The sequence below is a fragment of the Oncorhynchus gorbuscha genome, unplaced genomic scaffold, assembly GCF_021184085.1.
Source record: "Oncorhynchus gorbuscha isolate QuinsamMale2020 ecotype Even-year unplaced genomic scaffold, OgorEven_v1.0 Un_scaffold_762, whole genome shotgun sequence".
Lineage (NCBI taxonomy): Eukaryota > Metazoa > Chordata > Actinopteri > Salmoniformes > Salmonidae > Oncorhynchus > Oncorhynchus gorbuscha.
The window spans coordinates 323,979-344,691 of NW_025745799.1; the positions used below are offsets into that span (position 1 = coordinate 323,979).

The 20,713-nt window shown below is 43.5% G+C and overlaps 14 non-coding genes across 14 annotated transcripts; all 14 read right to left on the reverse strand.

Moving 5' to 3' along the window:
* Window positions 1–1,170: 1,170 nt before the first annotated feature.
* Window positions 1,171–1,244, reverse strand: trnai-aau. The gene has a single exon. It is a non-coding gene; the product is annotated as a tRNA-Ile (tRNA).
* Window positions 1,245–2,647: 1,403 nt separating this feature from the next.
* Window positions 2,648–2,721, reverse strand: trnai-aau. The gene has a single exon. It is a non-coding gene; the product is annotated as a tRNA-Ile (tRNA).
* A 1,772-nt stretch (window positions 2,722–4,493) lies between these two features.
* On the reverse strand, window positions 4,494–4,567 carry trnai-aau. The gene has a single exon. It is a non-coding gene; the product is annotated as a tRNA-Ile (tRNA).
* A 606-nt stretch (window positions 4,568–5,173) lies between these two features.
* trnai-aau lies at window positions 5,174–5,247 on the reverse strand. The gene has a single exon. It is a non-coding gene; the product is annotated as a tRNA-Ile (tRNA).
* Window positions 5,248–6,131: 884 nt separating this feature from the next.
* Window positions 6,132–6,205, reverse strand: trnai-aau. Its single transcript has one exon. It is a non-coding gene; the product is annotated as a tRNA-Ile (tRNA).
* Window positions 6,206–6,882: 677 nt separating this feature from the next.
* On the reverse strand, window positions 6,883–6,956 carry trnai-aau. Its single transcript has one exon. It is a non-coding gene; the product is annotated as a tRNA-Ile (tRNA).
* A 1,994-nt stretch (window positions 6,957–8,950) lies between these two features.
* trnai-aau lies at window positions 8,951–9,027 on the reverse strand. The gene has a single exon. It is a non-coding gene; the product is annotated as a tRNA-Ile (tRNA).
* A 2,225-nt stretch (window positions 9,028–11,252) lies between these two features.
* Window positions 11,253–11,326, reverse strand: trnai-aau. The gene has a single exon. It is a non-coding gene; the product is annotated as a tRNA-Ile (tRNA).
* A 1,297-nt stretch (window positions 11,327–12,623) lies between these two features.
* On the reverse strand, window positions 12,624–12,697 carry trnai-aau. The gene has a single exon. It is a non-coding gene; the product is annotated as a tRNA-Ile (tRNA).
* Window positions 12,698–13,800: 1,103 nt separating this feature from the next.
* trnai-aau lies at window positions 13,801–13,874 on the reverse strand. Its single transcript has one exon. It is a non-coding gene; the product is annotated as a tRNA-Ile (tRNA).
* Window positions 13,875–15,582: 1,708 nt separating this feature from the next.
* On the reverse strand, window positions 15,583–15,656 carry trnai-aau. Its single transcript has one exon. It is a non-coding gene; the product is annotated as a tRNA-Ile (tRNA).
* Window positions 15,657–16,945: 1,289 nt separating this feature from the next.
* On the reverse strand, window positions 16,946–17,019 carry trnai-aau. The gene has a single exon. It is a non-coding gene; the product is annotated as a tRNA-Ile (tRNA).
* A 1,138-nt stretch (window positions 17,020–18,157) lies between these two features.
* On the reverse strand, window positions 18,158–18,231 carry trnai-aau. Its single transcript has one exon. It is a non-coding gene; the product is annotated as a tRNA-Ile (tRNA).
* A 1,751-nt stretch (window positions 18,232–19,982) lies between these two features.
* Window positions 19,983–20,056, reverse strand: trnai-aau. Its single transcript has one exon. It is a non-coding gene; the product is annotated as a tRNA-Ile (tRNA).
* Window positions 20,057–20,713: the final 657 nt, after the last annotated feature.

The window sequence follows — 20,713 nt, forward strand, 5'->3', positions numbered from 1 at the left end:
TAAATAGAGAGTAAGGAGTGGAGAAAGACAGAAAGAGAGAGTAAGGAGTGGAGAAAGACAGAGAGAGAGAGAGTAAGGAGTGGAGAAAGACAGAAAGAGAGAGTAAGGAGTGGAGAAAGACAGAAAGAGAGAGTAAGGAGTGGAGAAAGACAGAGAGAGAGAGTAAGGAGTGGAGAAAGACATAAAGAGAGAGTAAGGAGTGGAGATAGACAGAAAGAGAGAGTAAGGAGTGGAGAAAGCGAGAGTAAGGAGTGGAGAAAGAGAGAGTAAGGAGTGAGGAAAGAGAGAGTAAGGAGTGGAGAAAGACAGAGAGAGAAAAACAGAGTAAGGAGTGGAGAAAGACAGAGAGAGAGAGTTATACTACTAATTTAAAATGTACATTGTAGACCCCAATCAATCAAGGAGTGGAGAAAGACAGAAAGAGATAGTAAGGACTGGAGAAAGACAGAAAGAGAGAGTAAGGAGTGGAGAAAGAGAGAGTAAGGAGTGGAGAAAGAGAGAGCAAGGAGTGGAGAAAGAGAGAGTAAGGAGTGGAGAAAGACAGAAAGAGAGAGTAAGGAGTGGAGAAAGACAGAAAGAGAGAGTAAGGAGTGGAGAAAGACAGAAAGAGAGAGTAAGGAGTGGAGAAAGACAGGGAGAGAGATTAATGAGTGGAGAAGGACAGAAAGAGAGAGTAAGGAGTGGAGAAAGACAGAAAGAGAGAGTAAGGAGTGGAGAAAGAGGGAGTAAGGAGTGGAGAAAAAGAGAGTAAGGAGTGGGGAAAGACAGAAAGAGAGAGTAAGGAGTGGAGAAAGACAGAAAGAGAGAGTAAGGAGTGGAGAAAGACATAAAGAGAGAGTAAGGAGTCGAGAAAGACAGAAAGAGAGAGTAAGGAGTGGAGAAAGACAGAGAGAGAGAGTAAGGAGAGGAGAAAGACAGAAAGAGAGAGTAAGGAGTGGAGAAAGACAGGGAGAGAGATTAATGAGTGGAGAAGGACAGAAAGAGAGAGTAAGGAGTGGAGAAAGACAGAGTAAGTAGTGGAGAAAGACAGAGAGAGAAAAAAAGAGTAAGGAGTGGAGAAAGACAGAGAGAGAGAGTTATACTACTAATTTAAAATGTACATTGTAGACCCCAATCAATAGAGTTATGTGACACTGTAGACATACACAGTAAAGTAAAAACAAATTCTCCTGGCCAGTACGGGTATCGAACCCGCGACCTTCGCGTTATTAGCACAACGCTCTAACCAACTGAGCTAACCGGCCTTGATAATGCCCAGTTTACGGATTACAGACAGAAAGAGAGAGTAAGGAGTGGAGAAAGAGAAAGAGAGAGTAAGGAGTGGAGAAAGACAGAGAGAGAGAGTAAGGAGTGGAGAAAGACATAAAGAGAGAGTAAGGAGTGGAGATAGACAGAAAGAGAGAGTAAGGAGTGGAGAAAGCGAGAGTAAGGAGTGGAGAAAGAGAGAGTAAGGAGTGAGGAAAGAGAGAGTAAGGAGTGGAGAAAGACAGAGAGAGAGAGTAAGGAGTGGAGAAAGACAGAAAGAGAGAGTAAGGAGTGGAGAAAGAGAGAGTAAGGAGTGGAGAAAGAGAGAGTAAGGAGTGGAGAAAGACAGAAAGAGAGAGTAAGGAGTGGAGAAAGACAGAAAGAGAGAGTAAGGAGTGGAGAAAGACATAAAGAGAGAGTAAGAGAAAGACAGAAAGAGAGAGTAAGGAGTGGAGAAAGACAGAAAGAGAGAGTAAGGAGTGGAGAAAGACAGAAAGAGAGAGTAAGGAGTGGAGAAAGACAGAAAGAGAGAGTAAGGAGTGGAGAAAGACAGAAAGAGAGAGTAAGGAGTGGAGAAAGACAGAAAGAGAGAGTAAGGAGTGGGGAAAGACAGAAAGAGAGAGTAAGGAGTGGAGAAAGACAGAAAGAGAGAGTAAGGAGTGGAGAAAGACAGAAAGAGAGAGTAAGGAGTGGAGAAAGACAGGGAGAGAGATTAATGAGTGGAGAAGGACAGAAAGAGAGAGTAAGGAGTGGAGAAAGACAGAAAGAGAGAGTAAGGAGTGGAGAAAGACAGAGAGAGAGTAAGGAGTGGAGAAAGACAGAAAGAGAGAGTAAGGAGTGGAGAAAGACAGAAAGAGAGAGTAAGGAGTGGAGAAAGACAGAAAGAGAGAGTAAGGAGAGGAGAAAGACAGAAAGAGAGAGTAAGGAGTGGAGAAAGACAGAAAGAGAGAGTAAGGAGTGGAGAAAGAGAGAAAGAGAGAGTAAGAAGTGGAAAAGATCAGAAATCTCCATGCATAAGAGTAAGGAGTGGAGAAAGACAGAAAGAGAGAGTAAGGAGTGGAGAAAGAGAGAGTAAGGAGTGGAGAAAAAGAGAGTAAGGAGTGGGGAAAGACAGAAAGAGAGAGTAAGGAGTGGAGAAAGACAGAAAGAGACAGTAAGGAGTGGAGAAAGACAGAAAGAGAGAGTAAGGAGTGGAGAAAGACAGGGAGAGAGATTAATGAGTGGAGAAGGACAGAAAGAGAGAGTAAGTAGTGGAGAAAGACAGAGAGAAAAAAAGAGTAAGGAGTGGAGAAAGACAGAGAGAGAGAGTTATACTACTAATTTAAAATGTACATTGTAGACCCCAATCAATAGAGTTATGTGACACTGTAGACATACACAGTAAAGTAAAAACAAATTCTCCTGGCCAGTACGGGTATCGAACCCGCGACCTTCGCGTTATTAGCACGACGCTCTAACCAACTGAGCTAACCGGCCTTGATAATGCTCACTTTACGGATTACAGACAGAAAGAGAGAGTAAGGAGTGGAGAAAGACAGAAAGAGAGAGTAAGGAGTGGAGAAAGACAGAGAGAGAGAGTAAGGAGTGGAGAAAGACATAAAGAGAGAGTAAGGAGTGGAGAAAGACAGAAAGAGAGAGTAAGGAGTGGAGAAAGCGAGAGTAAGGAGTGGAGAAAGAGAGAGTATGGAGTGAGGAAAGAGAGAGTAAGGAGTGGAGAAAGACAGAGAGAGAGAGTAAGGAGTGGAGAAAGACAGAAAGAGAGAGTAAGGAGTGGAGAAAGAGAGAGTAAGGAGTGGAGAAAAAGAGAGTAAGGAGTGGGGAAAGACAGAAAGAGAGAGTAAGGAGTGGAGAAAGACAGAAAGAGAGAGTAAGGAGTGGAGAAAGACATAAAGAGAGAGTAAGGAGTGGAGAAAGACAGAAAGAGAGAGTAAGGAGTGGAGAAAGACAGAAAGAGAGAGTAAGGAGTGGAGAAAGACAGAAAGAGAGAGTAAGGAGTGGAGAAAGACAGAAAGAGAGAGTAAGGAGTGGAGAAAGACAGAAAGAGAGAGTAAGGAGTGGAGAAAGACAGAAAGAGAGAGTAAGGAGTGGAGAAAGACAGAAAGAGAGAGTAAGGAGTGGAGAAAGACAGAAAGAGAGAGTAAGGAGTGGAGAAAGACAGAAAGAGAGAGTAAGGAGTGGAGAAAGACAGGGAGAGAGATTAATGAGTGGAGAAGGACAGAAAGAGAGAGTAAGGAGTGGAGAAAGACAGAAAGAGAGAGTAAGGAGTGGAGAAAGACAGAAGAGAGAGTAAGGAGTGGAGAAAGACAGAAAGAGAGAGTAAGGAGTGGAGAAAGACAGAGTAAGGAGTGGAGAAAAAGAGAGTAAGGAGTGGAGAAAGACAGAAAGAGAGAGTAAGGAGTGGAGAAAGACAGAAAGAGAGAGTAAGGAGTGGAGAAAGACATAAAGAGAGAGTAAGGAGTGGAGAAAGACAGAAAGAGAGAGTAAGGAGTGGAGAAAGACAGAAAGAGAGAGTAAGGAGTGGAGAAAGACAGAAAGAGAGAGTAAGGAGTGGAGAAAGACAGAAAGAGAGAGTAAGGAGTGGAGAAAGACAGAAAGAGAGAGTAAGGAGTGGAGAAAGACAGAAAGAGAGAGTAAGGAGTGGGGAAAGACAGAAAGAGAGAGTAAGGAGTGGAGAAAGACAGAAAGAGAGAGTAAGGAGTGGAGAAAGACAGAAAGAGAGAGTAAGGAGTGGAGAAAGACAGGGAGAGAGATTAATGAGTGGAGAAGGACAGAAAGAGAGAGTAAGGAGTGGAGAAAGACAGAAAGAGAGAGTAAGGAGTGGAGAAAGACAGAGAGAGAGTAAGGAGTGGAGAAAGACAGAAAGAGAGAGTAAGGAGTGGAGAAAGACAGAAAGAGAGAGTAAGGAGTGGAGAAAGAGAGAGTAAGGAGTGGAGAAAAAGAGAGTAAGGAGTGGGGAAAGACAGAAAGAGAGAGTAAGGAGTGGAGAAAGACAGAAAGAGACAGTAAGGAGTGGAGAAAGACAGAAAGAGAGAGTAAGGAGTGGAGAAAGACAGAGAGAGAGAGTAAGGAGTGGAGAAAGACAGAGAGAAGTAAGTAGTGGAGAAAGACAGAGAGAAAAAAAGAGTAAGGAGTGGAGAAAGACAGAGAGAGAGAGTTATACTACTAATTTAAAATGTACATTGTAGACCCCAATCAATAGAGTTATGTGACACTGTAGACATACACAGTAAAGTAAAAACAAATTCTCCTGGCCAGTACGGGTATCGAACCCGCGACCTTCGTGTTATTAGCACGACGCTCTAACCAACTGAGCTAACCGGCCTTGATAATGCTCACTTTACGGATTACAGACAGAAAGAGAGAGTAAGGAGTGGAGAAAGACAGAAAGAGAGAGTAAGGAGTGGAGAAAGACAGAGAGAGAGAGTAAGGAGTGGAGAAAGACATAAAGAGAGAGTAAGGAGTGGAGATAGACAGAAAGAGAGAGTAAGGAGTGGAGAAAGCGAGAGTAAGGAGTGGAGAAAGAGAGAGTATGGAGTGAGGAAAGAGAGAGTAAGGAGTGGAGAAAGACAGAGAGAGAGAGTAAGGAGTGGAGAAAGACAGAAAGAGAGAGGAGAAAGACAGGAAAAGAGAGAGTAAGGAGAGAAAGACAGAGGAGTGGAGAAAGACAGAAAGAGAGAGTAAGGAGTGGAGAAAGACAGAAAGAGAGAGTAAGGAGTGGAGAAAGACAGAAAGAGAGAGTAAGGAGTGGAGAAAGACAGAAAGAGAGAGTAAGTAGTGGAGAAAGACAGAGAGAGAAAAACAGAGTAAGGAGTGGAGAAAGACAGAGAGAGAGAGTTATACTACTAATTTAAAATGTACATTGTAGACCCCAATCAATAGAGTTATGTGACACTGTAGACATACACAGTAAAGTAAAAACAAATTCTCCTGGCCAGTACGGGTATCGAACCCGCGACCTTCGCGTTATTAGCACGACGCTCTAACCAACTGAGCTAACCGGCCTTGATAATGCTCACTTTACGGATTACAGACAGAAAGAGAGAGTAAGGAGTGGAGAAAGACAGAAAGAGAGAGTAAGGAGTGGAGAAAGACAGAGAGAGAGAGTAAGGAGTGGAGAAAGACATAAAGAGAGAGTAAGGAGTGGAGATAGACAGAAAGAGAGAGTAAGGAGTGGAGAAAGTAAGGAGTGGAGAAAGACAGAGTATGGAGTGAGAAAGAGAGAGTAAGGAGTGGAGAAAGACAGAGAGAGAGAGTAAGGAGTGGAGAAAGACAGAAAGAGAGAGTAAGGAGTGGAGAAAGACAGAAAGAGAGAGTAAGGAGTGGAGAAAGACAGAAAGAGAGAGTAAGGAGTGGAGAAAGACAGGGAGAGAGATTAATGAGTGGAGAAGGACAGAAAGAGAGAGTAAGGAGTGGAGAAAGACAGAAAGAGAGAGTAAGGAGTGGAGAAAGACAGAGAGAGAGTAAGGAGTGGAGAAAGACAGAAAGAGATAGTAAGGAGTGGAGAAAGACAGAAAGAGAGAGTAAGGAGTGGAGAAAGAGAGAGTAAGGAGTGGAGAAAGACAAGGAGTGGAGAAAGAGAGAGTAAGGAGTGGAGAAAGACAGAAAGAGAGAGTAAGGAGTGGAGAAAGACAGAAAGAGAGAGTAAGGAGTGGAGAAAGACAGAAAGAGAGAGTAAGAAGTGGAGAAAGACAGAGAGAGAGAGAGTAAGGAGTGGAGAAAGACAGAGTAAGTAGTGGAGAAAGACAGAGAGAGAAAAACAGAGTAAGGAGTGGAGAAAGACAGAGAGAGAGAGTTATACTACTAATTTAAAATGTACATTGTAGACCCCAATCAATAGAGTTATGTGACACTGTAGACATACACAGTAAAGTAAAAACAAATTCTCCTGGCCAGTACGGGTATCGAACCCGCGACCTTCGCGTTATTAGCACGACGCTCTAACCAACTGAGCTAACCGGCCTTGATAATGCTCACTTTACGGATTACAGACAGAAAGAGAGAGTAAGGAGTGGAGAAAGACAGAAAGAGAGAGTAAGGAGTGGAGAAAGACAGAGAGAGAGAGTAAGGAGTGGAGAAAGACATAAAGAGAGAGTAAGGAGTGGAGATAAGACAGAAAGAGAGAGTAAGGAGTGGAGAAAGACGAGAGTAAGGAGTGGAGAAAGAGAGAGTATGGAGAAAGGAAGAGAGAGAGTAAGGAGTGGAGAAAGACAGAGAGAGAGAGTAAGGAGTGGAGAAAGACAGAAAGAGAGAGTAAGGAGTGGAGAAAGAGAGAGTAAGGAGTGGAGAAAGAGAGAGCAGAAGAAAGAGAGAGTAAGGAGTGGAGAAAGACAGAAAGAGAGAGTAAGGAGTGGAGAAAGACAGAAAGAGAGAGTAAGGAGTGGAGAAAGACAGAAAGAGAGAGTAAGAAGTGGAGAAAGACAGAAAGAGAGAGTAAGGAGTGGAGAAAGACAGAGTAAGAGTAAGGAGTGGAGAAAGACAGAGAGAGAGTGGAAAAGACAGAGAGAAAAACAGAGTAAGGAGTGGAGAAAGACAGAGAGAGAGAGTTATACTACTAATTTAAAATGTACATTGTAGACCCCAATCAATAGAGTTATGTGACACTGTAGACATACACAGTAAAGTAAAAACAAATTCTCCTGGCCAGTACGGGTATCGAACCCGCGACCTTCGCGTTATTAGCACGACGCTCTAACCAACTGAGCTAACCGGCCTTGATAATGCTCACTTTACGGATTACAGACAGAAAGAGAGAGTAAGGAGTGGAGAAAGACAGAAAGAGAGAGTAAGGAGTGGAGAAAGACAGAGAGAGAGAGTAAGGAGTGGAGAAAGACATAAAGAGAGAGTAAGGAGTGGAGATAGACAGAAAGAGAGAGTAAGGAGTGGAGAAAGAAAGTAAGGAGTGGAGAAAGAGAGAGTATGGAGTGAGGAAAGAGAGAGTAAGGAGTGGAGAAAGACAGAAAGAGAGAGTAAGGAGTGGAGAAAGACAGAAAGAGAGAGTAAGGAGTGGAGAAAGAGAGAAAGAGTGGAGAAAAAGAGAGTAAGGAGTGGGGAAAGACAGAAAGAGAGAGTAAGGAGTGGAGAAAGACAGAAAGAGAGAGTAAGGAGTGGAGAAAGACAGAAAGAGAGAGTAAGGAGTGGAGAAAGACAGAAAGAGAGAGTAAGGAGTGGAGAAAGAGAGAGTAAGGAGTGGAGAAAGAGAGAGTAAGGAGTGGAGAAAGAGAGAGTAAGGAGTGGAGAAAGACAGAGAGAGAGAGTAAGGAGTGGAGAAAGACAGAAAGAGAGAGTAAGGAGTGGAGAAAGACAGAAAGAGAGAGTAAGGAGTGGAGAAAGACAGAAAGAGAGAGTAAGGAGTGGAGAAAGACAGGGAGAGAGATTAATGAGTGGAGAAGGACAGAAAGAGAGAGTAAGGAGTGGAGAAAGACAGAAAGAGAGAGTAAGGAGTGGAGAAAGACAGAAAGAGAGAGTAAGGAGAAAGGAGAAAGACAGAAAGAGAGAGTAAGGAGTGGAGAAAGACAGAAAGAGAGAGTAAGGAGTGGAGAAAGAGAGAGTAAGGAGTGGAGAAAGAGAGAGTAAGGAGTGGAGAAAGACAGAAAGAGAGAGTAAGGAGTGGAGAAAGACAGAAAGAGAGAGTAAGGAGTGGAGAAAGACAGAAAGAGAGAGTAAGGAGTGGAGAAAGACAGAAAGAGAGAGTAAGGAGTGGAGAAAGACAGAAGAGAGATTAATGAGTGGAGAAAGACAGAAAGAGAGAGTAAGGAGTGGAGAAAGACAGAAAGAGAGAGTAAGGAGTGGAGAAAGACAGAGTAAGAGTGGAGAAAGAGAGAGAAAGAGTGAGGAAAGAGAGAGTAAGGAGTGGAGAAAGACAGAAAGAGAGAGTAAGGAGTGGAGAAAGACAGAAAGAGAGTAAGGAAGAAAGAGAGTAAGGAGTGGAGAAAGACAGAAAGAGAGAGTAAGGAGTGGAGAAAGACAGAAAGAGAGAGTAAGGAGTGGAGAAAGACAGAAAGAGAGAGTAAGGAGTGGAGAAAGACAGAAAGAGAGAGTAAGGAGTGGAGAAAGACAGAAGAGAGAGAAAGAGAGTAAGGAGAAAGAAGAGAGAGAGTAAGGAGTGGAGAAAGACAGAAAGAGAGAGTAAGGAGTGGAGAAAGACAGAAAGAGAGAGTAAGGAGTGGAGAAAGACAGAAAGAGAGAGTAAGGAGTGGAGAAAGACAGAGAGAGAGAGTGGAGAAAGACAGAAAGAGAGAGTAAGGAGTGGAGAAAGACAGAAAGAGAGAGTAAGGAGTGGAGAAAGACAGAGAGAGAGTAAGGAGTGGAGAAAGACAGAAAGAGATAGTAAGGAGTGGAGAAAGACAGAAAGAGAGAGTAAGGAGTGGAGAAAGAGAGAGCAAGGAGTGGAGAAAGAGAGAGTAAGGAGTGGAGAAAGACAGAAAGAGAGAGTAAGGAGTGGAGAAAGACAGAAAGAGAGAGTAAGGAGTGGAGAAAGACAGAAAGAGAGAGTAAGAAGTGGAGAAAGACAGAGAGAGAGAGAGTAAGGAGTGGAGAAAGACAGAGTAAGTAGTGGAGAAAGACAGAGAGAGAAAAACAGAGTAAGGAGTGGAGAAAGACAGAGAGAGAGAGTTATACTACTAATTTAAAATGTACATTGTAGACCCCAATCAATAGAGTTATGTGACACTGTAGACATACACAGTAAAGTAAAAACAAATTCTCCTGGCCAGTACGGGTATCGAACCCGCGACCTTCGCGTTATTAGCACGACGACGCTCTAACCAACTGAGCTAACCGGCCTTGATAATGCTCACTTTACGGATTACAGACAGAAAGAGAGAGTAAGGAGTGGAGAAAGACAGAAAGAGAGAGTAAGGAGTGGAGAAAGACAGAGAGAGAGAGTAAGGAGTGGAGAAAGACATAAAGAGAGAGTAAGGAGTGGAGATAGACAGAAAGAGAGAGTAAGGAGTGGAGAAAGCGAGAGTAAGGAGTGGAGAAAGAGAGAGTATGGAGTGAGGAAAGAGAGAGTAAGGAGTGGAGAAAGACAGAGAGAGAGTAAGGAGTGGAGAAAGACAGAAAGAGAGAGTAAGGAGTGGAGAAAGAGAGAAAGAGTGAGAAAGTAAGGAGTGGAGAAAGACAGAGAGAGAGAGTAAGGAGTGGAGAAAGACAGAAAGAGAGAGTAAGGAGTGGAGAAAGACAGAAAGAGAGAGAGTAAAGACAGAAAGAGAGTAAGGAGTGGAGAAAGACAGAAAGAGAGTAAGGAGTGGAGAAAGACAGAAAGAGAGAGTAAGGAGTGGAGAAAGAGAGAGTAAGAGGAGTAAGGAGTGGAAAGACAGAAAGAGAGAGTAAGGAGTGGAGAAAGACAGAAAGAGAGAGTAAGGAGTGGAGAAAGACAGAAAGAGAGAGTAAGGAGTGGAGAAAGACAGAAGAGAGAGAGTAAGGAGTGGAAAAGACAGAAAGAGAGAGTAAGGAGAGAAAGACAGAAAGAGAGAGTAAGGAGTGGAGAAAGACAGAAAGAGAGAGTAAGGAGTGGAGAAAGACAGAAAGAGAGAGTAAGGAGTGGAGAAAGACAGTAAGGAGTGGAGAAAGAGAGAGAGAAGGAGTGAGGAAAGAGAGAGTAAGGAGTGGAGAAAGACAGAGAGAGAGAGTAAGGAGTGGAGAAAGACAGAAAGAGAGAGTAAGGAGTGGAGAAAGACAGAAAGAGAGAGTAAGGAGTGGAGAAAGACAGAAAGAGAGAGTAAGGAGTGGAGAAAGACAGGGAGAGAGATAATGAGTGGAGAAAGACAGAAAGAGAGAGTAAGGAGTGGAGAAAGACAGAAAGAGAGAGTAAGGAGTGGAGAAAGACAGAAAGAGAGAGTAAGGAGTGGAAAACAGAGACAGAGTGGAGAAAGACAGAGAGAGAGTAAGTGGAGAAAGACAGAAAGGAGAGAGAAAGAGAGAGAAAGACAGAAAGAGAGAGTAAGGAGTGGAGAAAGACAGAGAGAGAGAGTAAGGAGTGGAGAAAGACAGAAAGAGAGAGTAAGGAGTGGAGAAAGACAGAAAGGAGTGGAGAGTAAGGAGTGGAGAAAGACAGAAAGAGAGAGTAAGGAGTGGAGAAAGACAGAAAGAGAGAGTAAGGAGTGGAGAAAGACAGAAAGAGAGAGTAAGGAGTGGAGAAAGAGAGAGTAAGGAGTGGAGAAAGAGAGAGTAAGGAGTGGAGAAAGACAGAAAGAGAGAGTAAGGAGTGGAGAAAGACAGAAAGAGAGAGTAAGGAGTGGAGAAAGACAGAAAGAGAGAGTAAGGAGTGGAGAAAGACAGAAAGAGAGAGTAAGGAGTGGAGAAAGCGAGAGTAAGGAGTGGAGAAAGAGAGAGTAAGGAGTGAGGAAAGAGAGAGTAAGGAGTGGAGAAAGACAGAGAGAGAGAGTAAGGAGTGGAGAAAGACAGAAAGAGAGAGTAAGGAGTGGAGAAAGACAGAAAGAGAGAGTAAGGAGTGGAGAAAGACAGAAAGAGAGAGTAAGGAGTGGAGAAAGACAGGGAGAGAGATTAATGAGTGGAGAAGGACAGAAAGAGAGAGTAAGGAGTGGAGAAAGACAGAAAGAGAGAGTAAGGAGTGGAGAAAGACAGAGAGAGAGTAAGGAGTGGAGAAAGACAGAAAGAGATAGTAAGGAGTGGAGAAAGACAGAAAGAGAGAGTAAGGAGTGGAGAAAGAGAGAGCAAGGAGTGGAGAAAGAGAGAGTAAGGAGTGGAGAAAGAGAGAGTAAGGAGTGGAGAAAGACAGAAAGAGAGAGTAAGGAGTGGAGAAAGACAGAAAGAGAGAGTAAGGAGTGGAGAAAGACAGAAAGAGAGAGTAAGAGTGGAGAAAGACAGAGTGGAGAAAAGACAGAGTAAGTAGTGGAGAAAGACAGAGAGAGAAAAAAGAGAGTAAGGAGTGGAGAAAGACAGAGAGAGAGAGTTATACTACTAATTTAAAATGTACATTGTAGACCCCAATCAATAGAGTTATGTGACACTGTAGACATACACAGTAAAGTAAAAACAAATTCTCCTGGCCAGTACGGGTATCGAACCCGCGACCTTCGCGTTATTAGCACGACGCTCTAACCAACTGAGCTAACCGGCCTTGATAATGCTCACTTTACGGATTACAGACAGAAAGAGAGAGTAAGGAGTGGAGAAAGACAGAAAGAGAGAGTAAGGAGTGGAGAAAGACAGAGAGAGAGAGTAAGGAGTGGAGAAAGACATAAAGAGAGAGTAAGGAGTGCAGATAGACAGAAAGAGATTGTAAGGAGTGGAGAAAGCGAGAGTAAGGAGTGGAGAAAGAAGAGTACAGTGAGGAAAGAGAGAGTAAGGAGTGGAGAAAGACAGAGAGAGAGAGTAAGGAGTGGAGAAAGACAGAAAGAGAGAGTAAGGAGTGGAGAAAGACAGAAAGAGAGAGTAAGGAGTGGAGAAAGACAGAAAGAGAGAGTAAGGAGTGGAGAAAGACAGAAAGAGAGAGTAGGAGTGGAAAAGCGAGAGTAAGGAGTGGAGAAAGAGAGAAGTGAGAAAGAGAGAGTAAGGAGTGGAGAAAGACAGAAAGAGAGAGTAAGGAGTGGAGAAAGACAGAAAGAGAGAGTAAGGAGTGGAGAAAGACAGAAAGAGAGAGTAAGGAGTGGAGAAAGACAGAAAGAGAGAGTAAGGAGTGGAGAAAGACAGAAAGAGAGAGTAAGGAGTGGAGAAAGACAGAGAGTAAGGAGTGGAGAAAGAGAGAGTAAGGAGTGAGAAAGACAGAGAGAGAGATTAAGGAGTGGAGAAAGACAGAAAGAGAGAGTAAGGAGTGGAGAAAGACAGAAAGAGAGAGTAAGGAGTGGAGAAAGACAGAAAGAGAGAGTAAGGAGTGGAGAAAGACAGGGAGAGAGATTAATGAGTGGAGAAGGACAGAAAGAGAGAGTAAGGAGTGGAGAAAGACAGAAAGAGAGAGTAAGGAGTGGAGAAAGACAGAAAGAGAGAGTAAGGAGTGGAGAAAGACAGAAAGAGATAGTAAGGAGTGGAGAAAGACAGAAAGAGAGAGTAAGGAGTGGAGAAAGAGAGAGTAAGGAGTGGAGAAAGAGAGAGCAAGGAATGGAGAAAGAGAGAGTAAGGAGTGGAGAAAGACAGAAAGAGAGAGTAAGGAGTGGAGAAAGACAGAAAGAGAGAGTAAGGAGTGGAGAAAGACAGAAAGAGAGAGTAAGGAGTGGAGAAAGACAGAGAGAGAGAGAGTAAGGAGTGGAGAAAGACAGAGTAAGTAGTGGAGAAAGACAGAGAGAGAAAAACAGAGTAAGGAGTGGAGAAAGACAGAGAGAGAGAGTTATACTACTAATTTAAAATGTACATTGTAGACCCCAATCAATAGAGTTATGTGACACTGTAGACATACACAGTAAAGTAAAAACAAATTCTCCTGGCCAGTACGGGTATCGAACCCGCGACCTTCGCGTTATTAGCACGACGCTCTAACCAACTGAGCTAACCGGCCTTGATAATGCTCACTTTACGGATTACAGACAGAAAGAGAGAGTAAGGAGTGGAGAAAGACAGAAAGAGAGAGTAAGGAGTGGAGAAAGACAGAGAGAGAGAGTAAGGAGTGGAGAAAGACAGAAAGAGAGAGTAAGGAGTGGAGAAAGACAGAAAGAGAGAGTAAGGAGTGGAGAAAGACAGAGAAGGAGGATGGAGAAAGAGAGAGAGAGTAAGGAGTGAGAAAGAGAGAGTAAGGAGTGGAGAAAGACAGAGAGTAAGGAGTGGAGAAAGACAGAAAGAGAGAGTAAGGAGAGAAAGACAGAGAGTAAGGAGTGGAGAAAAAGAGAGAGTAAGGAGTGGAGAAAGAGAGAGTAAGGAGTGGAGAAAGACAGAAAGAGAGAGTAAGGAGTGGAGAAAGACAGAAAGAGAGAGTAAGGAGTGGAGAAAGAGAGAGTAAGGAGTGGAGAAAAAGAGAGTAAGGAGTGGGGAAAGACAGAAAGAGAGAGTAAGGAGTGGAGAAAGACAGAAAGAGAGAGTAAGGAGTGGAGAAAGACAGAAAGAGAGAGTAAGGAGTGGAGAAAGACAGAAAGAGAGAGTAAGGAGTGGAGAAAGACAGAGAGTAGATTAATGGAGTGGAGAAAAAGAGAGAGTAAGGAGTGGAGAAAGAGAGAGTAAGGAGTGGAGAAAGACAGAAAGAGAGAGTAAGGAGTGGAGAAAGACAGAGAGAGAGTAAGGAGTGGAGAAAGACAGAAAGAGATAGTAAGGAGTGGAGAAAGACAGAGAGAAGAGAGAGTAAGGAGTGGAAAAGACAGAAGAAAGAGAGAGTAAGGAGTGGAGAAAGACAGAAAGAGAGAGTAAGGAGTGGAGAAAGACAGAAAGAGAGAGTAAGGAGTGGAGAAAGACAGAAAGAGAGAGAGTGGAGAAAAGACAGAGAGAGAGAGAGTAAGGAGAGAAAGACAGAGTAAGTAGTGGAGAAAGACAGAGAGAGAAAAACAGAGTAAGGAGTGGAGAAAGACAGAGAGAGAGAGTTATACTACTAATTTAAAATGTACATTGTAGACCCCAATCAATAGAGTTATGTGACACTGTAGACATACACAGTAAAGTAAAAACAAATTCTCCTGGCCAGTACGGGTATCGAACCCGCGACCTTCGCGTTATTAGCACGACGCTCTAACCAACTGAGCTAACCGGCCTTGATAATGCTCACTTTACGGATTACAGACAGAAAGAGAGAGTAAGGAGTGGAGAAAGACAGAAAGAGAGAGTAAGGAGTGGAGAAAGACAGAAAGAGAGAGTAAGGAGTGGAGAAAGACATAAAGAGAGAGTAAGGAGTGGAGATAGACAGAAAGAGAGAGTAAGGAGTGGAGAAAGAGTAAGGAGTGGAGAAAGAGAGAGTATGGAGTGAGGAAAGAGAGAGTAAGGAGTGGAGAAAGACAGAGAGAGAGAGTAAGGAGTGGAGAAAGACAGAAAGAGAGAGTAAGGAGTGGAGAAAGACAGAAAGAGAGAGAGTAAGGAGTGGAGAAAGACAGAAAGAGAGAGTAAGGAGTGGAGAAAGACAGAAAGAGAGAGTAAGGAGTGGAGAAAGACAGAAAGAGAGAGTAAGGAGTGGAGAAAGACAGAAAGAGAGAGTAAGGAGTGGAGAAAGCGAGAGTAAGGAGTGGAGAAAGAGAGTAAGGAGTGAGGAAAGAGAGAGTAAGGAGTGGAGAAAGACAGAGAGAGAGAGTAAGGAGTGGAGAAAGACAGAAAGAGAGAGTAAGGAGTGGAGAAAGACAGAAAGAGAGAGTAAGGAGTGGAGAAAGACAGAAAGAGAGAGTAAGGAGTGGAGAAAGACAGAAAGAGAGAGTAAGGAGTGGAGAAAGACAGAAAGAGAGAGTAAGGAGTGGAGAAAGACAGAAAGAGAGAGTAAGGAGTGGAGAAAGACAGAAAGAGAGTAAGGAGTGGAGAAAGGAGAGTAAGGAGTGGAGAAAGACAGAGAGTAGGAGTGAGGAAAGAGAGAGTAAGGAGTGGAGAAAGACAGAGAGAGAGTAAGGAGAAAGACAGAAAGAGAGAGTAAGGAGTGGAGAAAGAAGAGTAAGGAGTGGAGAAAAAGAGAGTAAGGAGTGGGGAAAGACAGAAAGAGAGAGTAAGGAGTGGAGAAAGACAGAAAGAGAGAGTAAGGAGTGGAGAAAGACATAAAGAGAGAGTAAGGAGTGGAGAAAGACAGAAAGAGAGAGTAAGGAGTGGAGAAAGCGAGAGTAAGGAGTGGAGAAAGAGAGAGTAAGGAGTGAGGAAAGAGAGAGTAAGGAGTGGAGAAAGAGAGAGTAAGGAGTGGAGAAAGAGAGAGCAAGGAGTGGAGAAAGAGAGAGTAAGGAGTGGAGAAAGACAGAAAGAGAGAGTAAGGAGTGGAGAAAGACAGAGAGAGAGATTAATGAGTGGAGAAAGACAGAAAGAGAGAGTAAGGAGTGGAGAAAGACAGAAAGAGAGAGTAAGGAGTGGAGAAAGACAGAGAGAGAGTAAGGAGTGGAGAAAGACAGAAAGAGATAGTAAGGAGTGGAGAAAGACAGAAAGAGAGAGTAAGGAGTGGAGAAAGAGAGAGCAAGGAGTGGAGAAAGAGAGAGTAAGGAGTGGAGAAAGACAGAAAGAGAGAGTAAGGAGTGGAGAAAGACAGAAAGAGAGAGTAAGGAGTGGAGAAAGACAGAAAGAGAGAGTAAGAAGTGGAGAAAGACAGAGAGAGAGAGAGTAAGGAGTGGAGAAAGACAGAGTAAGTAGTGGAGAAAGACAGAGAGAGAAAAACAGAGTAAGGAGTGGAGAAAGACAGAGAGAGAGAGTTATACTACTAATTTAAAATGTACATTGTAGACCCCAATCAATAGAGTTATGTGACACTGTAGACATACACAGTAAAGTAAAAACAAATTCTCCTGGCCAGTACGGGTATCGAACCCGCGACCTTCGCGTTATTAGCACGACGCTCTAACCAACTGAGCTAACCGGCCTTGATAATGCTCACTTTACGGATTACAGACAGAAAGAGAGAGTAAGGAGTGGAGAAAGACAGAAAGAGAGAGTAAGGAGTGGAGAAAGACAGAGAGAGAGAGTAAGGAGTGGAGAAAGACATAAAGAGAGAGTAAGGAGTGGAGATAGACAGAAAGAGAGAAGGAGTGGAGAAAGACAGAGAGTAAGGAGTGGAGAAAGACAGAAAGAGAGAGTAAGGAGTGGAGAAAGACAGAGAGAGAGAGTAAGGAGTGGAGAAAGACAGAAAGAGAGAGTAAGGAGTGGAGAAAGACAGAAAGAGAGAGTAAGGAGTGGAGAAAGACAGAAAGAGAGAGTAAGGAGTGGAGAAAGACAGAAAGAGAGAGAAGAGTGGAGAAAGACAGAGAGTAAGGAGTGGAGAAAGACAGAAAGAAAGAGAGAGTAAGGAGTGGAGAAAGACAGAGAGAGAGAGTAAGGAGTGGAGAAAGACAGAAAGAGAGAGAGTAAGGAGTGGAGAAAGACAGAAAGAGAGAGTAAGGAGTGGAGAAAGACAGAAAGAGAGAGTAAGGAGTGGAGAAAGACAGAAAGAGAGAGTAAGAGTGGAGAAAGACGAAGTAAGGAGTGGAGAAAGAGAGAGTAAGAGTGAGAAAGAGAGAGTAAGGAGTGGAGAAAGACAGAGAGAGAGAGTAAGGAGTGGAGAAAGACAGAAAGAGAGAGTAAGGAGTGGAGAAAGACAGAAAGAGAGAGTAAGGAGTGGAGAAAGACAGAAAGAGAGAGTAAGGAGTGGAGAAAGACAGAAGAGAGATTAATGAGTGGAGAAGGACAGAAAGAGAGAGTAAGGAGTGGAGAAAGACAGAAAGAGAGAGTAAGGAGTGGAGAAAGACAGAGAGAGAGTAAGGAGTGGAGAAAGACAGAAAGAGATAGTAAGGAGTGGAGAAAGACAGAAAGAGAGAGTAAGGAGTGGAAAGAAAGAGAGAGTAAGGAGTGGAGAAAGACAGAAAGAGAGAGTAAGGAGTGGAGAAAGACAGAAAGAGAGAGTAAGGAGTGGAGAAAGACAGAAAGAGAGAGTAAGGAGTGGAGAAAGACAGAAAGAGAGAGTAAGGAGTGGAGAAAGACAGAGAGAGAGAGAGTAAGGAGTGGAGAAAGACAGAGTAAGTAGTGGAGAAAGACAGAGAGAGAAAAACAGAGTAAGGAGTGGAGAAAGACAGAGAGAGAGAGTTATACTACTAATTTAAAATGTACATTGTAGACCCCAATCAATAGAGTTATGTGACACTGTAGACATACACAGTAAAGTAAAAACAAATTCTCCTGGCCAGTACGGGTATCGAACCCGCGACCTTCGCGTTATTAGCACGACGCTCTAACCAACTGAGCTAACCGGCCTTGATAATGCTCACTTTACGGATTACAGACAGAAAGAGAGAGTAAGGAGTGGAGAAAGACAGAAAGAGAGAGTAAGGAGTGGAGAAAGACAGAGAGAGAGAGTAAGGAGTGGAGAAAGACATAAAGAGAGAGTAAGGAGTGGAGATAGACAGAAAGAGAGAGTAAGGAGTGGAGAAAGACGAGAGTAAGGAGTGGAGAAAGAGAGAGTATGGAGTGAGGAAAGAGAGAGTAAGGAGTGGAGAAAGACAGAGAGAGAGAGTAAGGAGTGGAGAAAGACAGAAAGAGAGAGTAAGGAGTGGAGAAAGACAGAAAGAGAAAGAGAGAGTAAGGAGTGGAGAAAGAGGAAAGAGAGAGTAAGGAGTGGAGAAAGACAGAGAGAGAGAGTAAGGAGTGGAGAAAGACAGAAAGAGAGAGTAAGGAGTGGAGAAAGAAAGACAGAAGGAGAGAAAAAGAGAGTAAGGAGTGGAGAAAGACAGAAAGAGAGAGTAAGGAGTGGAAGTGGAGAAAGACAGAAAGAGAGAGTAAGGAGTGGAGAAAGACATAAAGAGAGAGTAAGGAGTGGAGAAAGACAGAAAGAGAGAGTAAGGAGTGGAGAAAGACAGAGTAAGGAGAGAAAGAGAGAGTAAGGAGAAAGACAGAAAGAGAGAGTAAGGAGTGGAGAAAGACAGAAAGAGAGAGTAAGGAGTGGAGAAAGACAGAAAGAGAGAGTAAGGAGTGGAGAAAGACAGAAAGAGATAGTAAGGAGTGGAGAAAGACAGAAAGAGAGAGTAAGGAGTGGAGAAAGAGAGAGTAAGGAGTGGAGAAAGAGAGAGCAAGGAGTGGAGAAAGAGAGAGTAAGGAGTGGAGAAAGACAGAAAGAGAGAGTAAGGAGTGGAGAAAGACAGAAAGAGAGAGTAAGGAGTGGAGAAAGACAGAAAGAGAGAGTAAGAAGTGGAGAAAGACAGAGAGAGAGAGAGTAAGGAGTGGAGAAAGACAGAGTAAGTAGTGGAGAAAGACAGAGAGAGAAAAACAGAGTAAGGAGTGGAGAAAGACAGAGAGAGAGAGTTATACTACTAATTTAAAATGTACATTGTAGACCCCAATCAATAGAGTTATGTGACACTGTAGACATACACAGTAAAGTAAAAACAAATTCTCCTGGCCAGTACGGGTATCGAACCCGCGACCTTCGCGTTATTAGCACGACGCTCTAACCAACTGAGCTAACCGGCCTTGATAATGCTCACTTTACGGATTACAGACAGAAAGAGAGAGTAAGGAGTGGAGAAAGACAGAAAGAGAGAGTAAGGAGTGGAGAAAGACAGAGAGAGAGAGTAAGGAGTGGAGAAAGACATAAAGAGAGAGTAAGGAGTGGAGATAGACAGAAAGAGAGAGTAAGGAGTGGAGAAAGACAGAGAGTAAGGAGTGGAGAAAGAGAGAGTAGGAGAGGAAAGAGAGAGTAAGGAGTGGAGAAAGACAGAGAGAGAGAGTAAGGAGTGGAGAAAGACAGAAAGAGAGAGTAAGGAGTGGAGAAAGAGAGAGTAAGGAGTGGAGAAAAGAGAGTAAGGAGTGGGGAAAGACAGAAAGAGAGAGTAAGGAGTGGAGAAAGACAGAAAGAGAGAGTAAGGAGTGGAGAAAGACATAAAGAGAGAGTAAGGAGTGGAGAAAGACAGAAAGAGAGAGTAAGGAGTGGAGAAAGCGAGAGTAAGGAGTGGAGAATGAGAGAGTAAGGAGTGAGGAAAGAGAGAGTAAGGAGTGGAGAAAGACAGAGAGAGAGAGTAAGGAGTGGAGAAAGACAGAAAGAGAGAGTAAGGAGTGGAGAAAGACAGAAAGAGAGAGTAAGGAGTGGAGAAAGACAGAAAGAGAGAGTAAGGAGTGGAGAAAGACAGGGAGAGAGATTAATGAGTGGAGAAGGACAGAAAGAGAGAGTAAGGAGTGGAGAAAGACAGAAAGAGAGAGTAAGGAGTGGAGATAGACAGAAAGAGAGAGTAAGGAGTGGAGAAAGCGAGAGTAAGGAGTGGAGAAAGAGAGAGTATGGAGTGAGGAAAGAGAGAGTAAGGAGTGGAGAAAGACAGAGAGAGAGAGTAAGGAGTGGAGAAAGACAGAAAGAGAGAGTAAGGAGTGGAGAAAGAGAGAGTGGAGAGAAAAAGAGAGTAAGGAGTGGGGAAAGACAGAAAGAGAGAGTAAGGAGTGGAGAAAGACAGAAAGAGAGAGTAAGGAGTGGAGAAAGACATAAAGAGAGAGTAAGGAGTGGAGAAAGACAGAAAGAGAGAGTAAGGAGTGGAGAAAGCGAGAGTAAGGAGTGGAGAAAGAGAGAGTAAGGAGTGAGGAAAGAGAGAGTAAGGAGTGGAGAAAGACAGAGAGAGAGAGTAAGGAGTGGAGAAAGACAGAAAGAGAGAGTAAGGAGTGGAGAAAGACAGAAAGAGAGAGTAAGGAGTGGAGAAAGACAGAAAGAGAGAGTAAGGAGTGGAGAAAGACAGAGAGAGATTAATGAGTGGAGAAGGACAGAAAGAGAGAGTAAGGAGTGGAGAAAGACAGAAAGAGAGAGTAAGGAGTGGAGAAAGACAGAGAGAGAGTAAGGAGTGGAGAAAGACAGAAAGAGATAGTAAGGAGTGGAGAAAGACAGAAAGAGAGAGTAAGGAGTGGAGAAAGAGAGAGCAAGAGTGGAGAAAGAGAGAGTAAGGAGTGGAGAAAGACAGAAAGAGAGAGTAAGGAGTGGAGAAAGACAGAAAGAGAGAGAGTAAGGAGTGGAGAAAGACAGAAAGAGAGAGTAAGAAGTGGAGAAAGACAGAGAGAGAGAGAGTAAGGAGTGGAGAAAGACAGAGTAAGTAGTGGAGAAAGACAGAGAGAGAAAACAGAGTAAGGAGTGGAGAAAGACAGAGAGAGAGAGTTATACTACTAATTTAAAATGTACATTGTAGACCCCAATCAATAGAGTTATGTGACACTGTAGACATACACAGTAAAGTAAAAACAAATTCTCCTGGCCAGTACGGGTATCGAACCCGCGACCTTCGCGTTATTAGCACGACGCTCTAACCAACTGAGCTAACCGGCCTTGATAATGCTCACTTTACGGATTACAGACAGAAAGAGAGAGTAAGGAGTGGAGAAAGACAGAAAGAGAGAGTAAGGAGTGGAGAAAGACAGAGAGAGAGAGAGTAAGGAGTGGAGAAAGACATAAAGAGAGAGTAAGGAGTGCAGATAGACAGAAAGAGATTGTAAGGAGTGGAGAAAGCGAGAGTAAGGAGTGGAGAAAGAGAGAGTATGGAGTGAGGAAAGAGAGAGTAAGGAGTGGAGAAAGACAGAGAGAGAGAGTAAGGAGTGGAGAAAGACAGAAAGAGAGAGTAAGGAGTGGAGAAAGACAGAAAGAGAGAGTAAGGAGTGGAGAAAGACAGAAAGAGAGAGTAAGGAGTGGAGATAGACAGAAAGAGAGAGTAAGGAGTGGAGAAAGCGAGAGTAAGGAGTGGAGAAAGAGAGAGTATGGAGTGAGGAAAGAGAGAGTAAGGAGTGGAGAAAGACAGAGAGAGAGAGTAAGGAGTGGAGAAAGAGAGAGTAAGGAGTGGAGAAAAAGAGAGTAAGGAGTGGGGAAAGACAGAAAGAGAGAGTAAGGAGTGGAAGTGGAGAAAGACAGAAAGAGAGAGTAAGGAGGGAGAAAGACAGAAAGAGAGAGTAAGGAGTGGAGAAAGCGAGAGTAAGGAGTGGAGAAAGAGAG